The following is a 7466-nucleotide window of genomic DNA, read 5'->3' as shown; positions in this document are numbered from 1 at the left end:
ACACACACACATGTTTGTTCCGTAATATTGAAAAAATAAACTATTAATTTTAATTCTTAATAATAGAACTTTGAAATATAAAACATATAATATTTTATTTAAATAAACTTCTAGATATAAATCATATGATATTGTATTCGAGAGAAAAATTTTCCTATATTTACTGAGGAAAATAACAATTTATTATCTAAAAAATAGGGTTATTCTAGGCAATATTCATTTTGTGATCAAGATAGTTACTAAAAGACGTAAATCTTTAATTAATATTTGAGACAACACTGTTTGATATGAATGATAAAACGTAAGAGTGAGTTTCATGTGAGACCGTCTCACGGATCTTAATCTGTGAGACGGGTCAACCCTACCCATATTCACAATAAAAAGTAATACTCTTAACATAAAAAGTAATACTTTTTCATGGATGACCCAAATAAAAGATCCGTCTCACAAATACGACCCGTGAGACCGTCTCACACAAGTTTTTGCCAAAACGTAAAATGATAGCGTATTATTGTTTCGCTTAACGATGTCTTGAATTCTACGAATTATATACATATATATATCGGGAAATTGGCCTTCAGTCCCCAACCGTCGTTTTTTTTTTGTGTTCAGTCCCTGGGTACTTTTTTAGTACCACATTTCCACATGAAGTGTACCACATTTTCACATGAAGTGTACCACAATTTGTATGATATAGTACCACAATTTTGTGAGTAGGGAGTGAACCCAAAGAAATGTTTTAATTGAGGATTTTTCACCTTCTTCCCCTATGTATATCGATTTCTCTATAATATTATAAATAAGATGTAGGGTGAAATGTATATTTCTTAAATTAATTAGAAAACCGTTTCATATAGAAAAATTTTCTCCCTTGTCGTGGTGACTAATCATGACAAGTGTTACGTGGTGAAGTTTCGAACTCTAATTTAAGGTAACGCACGACTTTCTAAATTATGTAAATACACAACATTATTTGTGAGTGTTTTTAGGGCCGGGAAATTATATTATACAAATTTATATTTTAAAGTACAAAAAAAAATCTCACACAGAGGTATAATTAGGATGTATATATTTTGGTGTATGAGGATTTTTTGACAATAAAATTTCAATCTAGGCAAAAACTTGTGTGAGTCGCTCTCACGGGTCGTATTTTGTAAGACGAATATCTAATTTGGGTCATCCATGAAAAAATATTACTTTTTATGCTAAGAATATTACTTTTTATTGTGAATATCGGTAGTGTTGACACGTCTCACAGATAAATATTCGTGAGACCGTCTCACAAAAGACTAATGTTGGACACTATTTTTTTTAAAAAAAGTCCTATTCTTGGTGCGGAAGGAATCTGGAAATCTTGGTGCGATCATGAATGATCCTAGACGTGATGAAACACCTAAGAAGACATGAGATTCATTGAAATTGCCATTACGACCAAAAAGTTCAAATAATTAAGCATTTCATGGGCTCATTTTGAACACCCGAGAAGGAGTTACGTGCATGGACTCAAGGCACAATAGGTTTGCCATGCATGACAATTATCTAAAGATTGTATATTAAATATTATTTAACTCCATGATGATCAAGTAAAGTGTGACGATTAGATCATGTGCGTACATTCCGGAATGTATGGCACCGGGAGTGGCTTATTTGACTAAGGCGTACGTAGACTTTTTTATGATTTTTTTTTAAAATTTGATCTAGTATAAATTCGAAATTATCTATTTAATTTGGTGATAAATAAGCATATTTTATGTTCCTGAGGTTTCTCCCATAATTAGAAGATTTGTTACCTAAAATCTAGGGAGAATAGATTGGAAGGAAATAGAAAACTTTTTATTCATACCTTTGCCTATATATTTGTGAAAAAAGAAATTTACAAATAATTATTCAGAATGTTATTTTCCGTTCAATATTTGAATTTGTCTTGAGTAGGTCTCTTGTGAAACGGTCTCATAAATCTTTATTTGTGAGACTGTCAACCCTACCGATATTCACAATAAAAAGTAATACTCTTAGCATAAAAAGTGATACTTTTTCATGGATGAGCTAAATAAGATATTTGTCTCACAAAATACGATCCGTGAAACCGTCTAACACAAGTTTTTGCCATTTGTCTTTTTGTTGTGTGTTCGTTTTTAGACAATCTAGTTTAGGGTGATTTCACAAACAATTGTTTCAAATATTGGGACCAAGTTTTTACTAGAATTCTTGTTGATACTTGAATTGATCGCACAATTGACATCAATTTCGTGTTGGTTTTTCATGCCTACGAGGATTTTTATATCATTTGATATTAGAGCAAAAGTTCTCGAGACAAGTAAGTTGTTCCTTGTGTCAAGCGTTAAGATTTCAATATTATCCATGGCTATTTTCGTACCTAGAGTCGCAAGGATTCAACAAGGGTTCTTTTGTTTTAGTTTCTTGGACTCTTGAGATCCACTTCTTGCATTCTTGAATCACTTTAATTTATATTATTTCTCGTGTTTTAATTTTCTTGGGATTCTTGATTGTTTCTTGCGATTTTTGAAAACCCGCCTGTCTCTTTTTTCTGTTTCTTGTCGGTCAAGTTAAAAAAATATATAAATATATATATTATAGCTTGCACCTTTAGAATCTTAAAGCATTTCTTTATTGTGTTTGAATCTTATTCTAATCCTTAAATAGTCTTCAAATTCAATTTTTTGTGTGCACTTCAAGTGAGTCAAGTTTCAAATGTCATAGAGATTCACTTTGAAATTTGATGCACACAAGCTACAAAACCTAAGTACATGCTTCTGGAGAGTTGTCAATATTTAAGTGGATAACTTGAGTGTGAGTGCTTTTATTTGCAGTGACGTGTGAGGTATTTATACTGATGATAAAAAAAAAAAAAAAAAAACTAAGTCTGAGTGACTCTATTTGGATGATTAGTGAGAATTCGTTGAGTGTTTTTCTTATTTCGAATTCTAAAAAAAATTCATGTACAAATTCCTATTAGAATATATGATAAAGAAGTAGGGGATAGCCCGAACCAAGGGCTTTCTAAAGTTCAGATGGAGGCTTTGTTTGATTGAATCAGTGGGTTGATGATGGTTGAATTAGAGTTGCTTCATGAGAGGATGAGTAGGTTTAAGGTTAATGCTACAAGCAGAGGTAAATCTAGGTCTAGAACAGTGAGAAATGGGCAAGAAGAGGATGAATTTGAGGTCGGAGGTGAATCTGAGAATCAAAATGAGAATTGGGAAATGAATAAAAATGATCAAGGGTTTGGTAGAGGTAGAAAGAAATTTGTGCATGAGAAATACAATTAAGGGGATAGATAGGATGATAACATGGGTAATATCAATATGAATGTACCTTTTTTTCATGGTAAATTCGATCAAGAAGCTTATTTAGAGTTAGAGAAAAGAGTAAAGTTTGTATTTAATTGTCACAACTACTCCGAACTCAAGAAAATTAGGTTGATAATGGTCGAATTTCTAGAGTATTTTATTATTTGGTGGGATCAAATGGTGATTAATAGGAAGAAGTACAATGAGAGGCACATTGAGGCATGGGAGGAGATGAAGAGAGTTATGTGAAAGAGAGTTGTGCTTAACCGTTACTTTCGGGAGTTGTTTAAGAAATTGTGAAGCTTGAGGCAAGGTACCAAAAATGTTGAAGACTACCATAAAGAAATGGAAGTGGCTATGATTAGGGTCAATATAGAGGATGATAAGGAGGCTACTATGGCTCGATTTTTATATAGATTGAATAGGGAGATTCAAGATCAATTTGAGTTTAGATACCATCTAGACTAAGATGAGATGGTGCTAATGGTGATCAAGGTAGGAAAAAAACTCGAGAGGAGGGGAGTTGGTTGCACAAATAAAATTGGGAGTTTGTCATCTTCTTGGCATCCAAATGTTGCAAAACGTTAAGAAGACAAGGTAGTGACCGAGTCCAAAACTGAAAGCAAGCAAGAAAAACTAATTAAGGAATACAAGGTAAATCCGAAAGTCCTACTAATCTCTCTAAAGATATTAAATGCTTTAAGTGTAAATAAATTAGTCATATTGCTAGCCAATACACAAATAAGAGGGTTATGACTATGAACACTCACAGGGAGTTTGAATCCTAGAGTGAGGGTGACATGGTGGGTTATGATGATAGCATGCTCGAGTTAGAAGATCCATGTAACGTTCCGAAAATCGAAAAGTCCACGTGAACCACATGCATGTAAATTATTAAATTTTTTTGGTATTTTATTAAATTCTTTTATAGCTTAAAATGCATGTTTATTTTATTAATTTGTGTTTAATTATTTTTATGCATTTTATGCATAATTCATGCATTGTAGAATTTATTCCATACATTTTAAAAATTCATGCATTAGGGTTTTCTAAGTGCATTTTACGCTCGAACGAGGAACGGAGACCGGAGAATTTTTAGGAAAAGTATTTTAATTACATGATTAATTTTTATAAATTAATATATAGTGTTTTAAGTGGATTTTTCAAATAATGGAATTTTTCTGGGTATTTTTACCCGCAGGACTTTATTTTTAACGATACGCAAATTTTATCGAATCGGGAGACGTGTTAAGGTTTCGACTAATATTTTTAAAATGAGTGTGTTTGGATTTATTGGACTTACTTTTAAACTTATTGGACTTAAAACTCTTTTAAAATTTTAAAAATGAAATTTTGAGGCCCATCAATTAATTATTATCAACATAATGGACAATTAAGTTCTCCCTAAGCATTTCCATTAATCCAATAACTCTCCACTCAACCGGCTACCCCCTCCACTCACATTCATACGCGTGATTCTACTGCTGCAAGAATTCGTTGACTCCCTTTTCAACTTCAAACAATAAACTCACCACTTCGGCCGGGATTCCTCGATTGTTTATCCAGATTATTCATCATAAGGCACGCTTGTCACTTCATTTCTGCATCACGCACGTTAACATTACTACTGTGTGTGCTTACCTTCATGTAAACTTTCGATCTGGGCAGTGGCATGAGAGATCATTCGGTTTTGCATGATTTTATCTCATGAGTTGTTGTGTTGCTTATGTTTTCGCATTTTGGGTTGCAAGGGGATGTCGTGTGGCTTGATGACAGGGTTGCTGCACTCGACAGTAGGCTGTCTTCGGGTTGGTGACGAGCTGTGGGGTCGCGAGTTGGCACTAGGGGCTGGGGGTTGAGCAGATCGGGAGTTTGGGTTGAAACCAGTGGCGTGAAGGGCTGTTCCAAGGTGTGAACTAGACCACGATGGGTCCGAATCATAGCCTGGAGTGGCTGCACGCTGCTGGTATCGATGCTGTAGAGGCTACGAGTTGGGAGTTAGAGGGAGGCCGGGAATGGCATTTGCGTGGCGACTAGCGATCATAGGGGTGTGGCTGGCATGAGAGATCATTCGGTTTTGCATGATATTATCTCATGAGTTGTTGTGTTGCTTATGTTTTCGCATTTTGGGTTGCAAGGGGATGTCGTGTGGCTTGATGACAGGGTTGCTGCACTCGACAGTAGGCTGTCTTCGGGTTGGTGACGAGCTGTGGGGTCGCGAGTTGGCACTAGGGGCTGGGGGTTGAGCAGATCGGGAGTTTGGGTTGAAACCAGTGGCGTGAAGGGCTGTTCCAAGGTGTGAACTAGACCACGATTGGTCCGAATCATAGCCTGGAGTGGCTGCACGCTGCTGGTATCGACGCTGTAGAGGCTACGAGTTGGGAGTTAGAGGGAGGCCAGGAATGGCATTTGCGTGGCGACTAGCGATCATAGGGGTGTGGCTGCGACCATGGGGGCTGGTGGCTGGGTTCTTGGACGTTCCTTGGAGTCTGGTCTAGGTCCACTATAGGCTGGTTAATGGTTGACACGATGGATTAGCTAGAGGCGTGAGTTTCTTGGGGAAGATAAGGAAATAAAGTACAAGAGCGAAGGGGCAAGATATTTTGTGATGTTTTGAAAATTCTAGTCGTGGGGTAGGGAACTGTTGGCATTAATTTAAGAGCATCATAGTGTTTTTAAGGTGTGATACAAAGTTGGGAAAGTCTTGATTCAATTTCGAGGCGATTCGGGTTTAAACCGAGACCCCGGTCTAAATTTTAAAACGAATCGATTAAGTTAGGATTTTTGGCTCTAATTTACGTCTAAAAATATTTTAAAAATATTTTGGGATATTTTAAGGAGTATGGTAAGCGTCGGGTGAATCTTGGAGGCCTAGGGCTGAAGTTATAATTTTTGGGTTTTCAGGGGCAAAATGGTCATTTTGCACCCGGGGTGAGATTTTGGTCCTGGCAGCGCCCTGAGAACATTTTATCATGATTTAAATGTTTATGCATCACGTTTATTATTTTTATGGAATTATGATAAATACGTCGCATGCTTGGTTTTAAGAAAAATGTTACGTATATGCATGTTTTTATTAAGTGGTGAATATGATGTTATTTTTGAAGGATGTGATTTGGTTGTGACTGACGATGTATATGTATACGATGACATGAGATTTGATGAGCTGAGGCCCGGGCTCAGTGGGCGGGTAATGCTGTCGCTGATGTTCCCCGCCACCGGGTACCACGGTTTTATAGATGGATCCATCGATAGAGCTGATACGATAGAGCTGATACGAAAGTCATAACTAATGAACTGAATTCAATTAAAGAAAATGTTTAAGTTTATGATGACACGATGAGCTTTTTTGACACGTATATGATGATATGAGATGACATGATTTGACACGACATGATTTTATACGACACGTTTATGTTCATGTTTTAAAGGTCAGAAAAGGTAGGTTGGCATTAAGCTTTTAAAATTCATGAAAGGTATGTTGGCATTAAGGTTTTTAAGTTCATGAAAGATATGTTGAGTGTGATATTTTTCACTGTTGTGTGCCTGTATATGTACTTGTTATTCCTGATACAGGTGTGCTGAGTCTTTAGACTCACTAGGCGTGTGTGATGCAGGTGAGCTTCATAATGAGGAGACTGGAGATGCCGAACTCTGAGTAGGCAGTCCTGGTGCGGTGACATGACCCGAGGACCACATGTTTTCCGCATTATGATTTATGAAATTGAGAGGAGATGAACATTTTCTTACGATGATGATTTTACGATTTTATTCGTTTATGTTTACGTATGATTTTGAATGAGTTTGATTATTTTAAACCGCACTATTTTTATGTTAAAATAAATATGATTATTATAAATGTTATTTCGAAAATGTGAGAAAAAAAAAATATTTTCGCATTTTAAAACGAATAGACGTTACAATCTAAGTGAGGGATATAAAGCAATTGAAGGTGAAGAACTTGTAACTAGTCGTACCTTGAGTACGCAATTTAAGGACGTGGAGGCTAGCCAAATAATAACTTGTTCCATACTAGTTGTGAATCAGTTTTAGATGAGTTGTACATCTTTCAATAGAATGGTTAGACTCTTCGGCCATTTTTGTTTCAACACTTGCTTTCCATTTATGTGTTGGATCAACATCATACTTAGGCAA

The 7466-nt window shown here is 35.9% G+C and overlaps 1 long non-coding RNA gene across 2 annotated transcripts; it reads left to right on the top strand.

Annotated features, from left to right (window-relative positions):
• The first annotated feature begins 4769 nt into the window (after positions 1-4769).
• On the top strand, positions 4770-7106 carry LOC140959487 (uncharacterized). Of its 2 annotated transcripts, none has more exons than XR_012171999.1 (2): positions 4770-6733; positions 6804-7106. It is a non-coding gene; the product is annotated as an uncharacterized lncRNA (long non-coding RNA). The 2 variants fall into 2 exon arrangements; XR_012172000.1 differs by having other exon boundaries at positions 6769-7106.
• Positions 7107-7466: the final 360 nt, after the last annotated feature.

The sequence above is a fragment of the Primulina huaijiensis genome, chromosome 2, assembly GCF_012295235.1.
Source record: "Primulina huaijiensis isolate GDHJ02 chromosome 2, ASM1229523v2, whole genome shotgun sequence".
NCBI classification, from domain to species: domain Eukaryota; kingdom Viridiplantae; phylum Streptophyta; class Magnoliopsida; order Lamiales; family Gesneriaceae; genus Primulina; species Primulina huaijiensis.
This window is presented reverse-complemented; position numbering and strand designations above follow the sequence as displayed.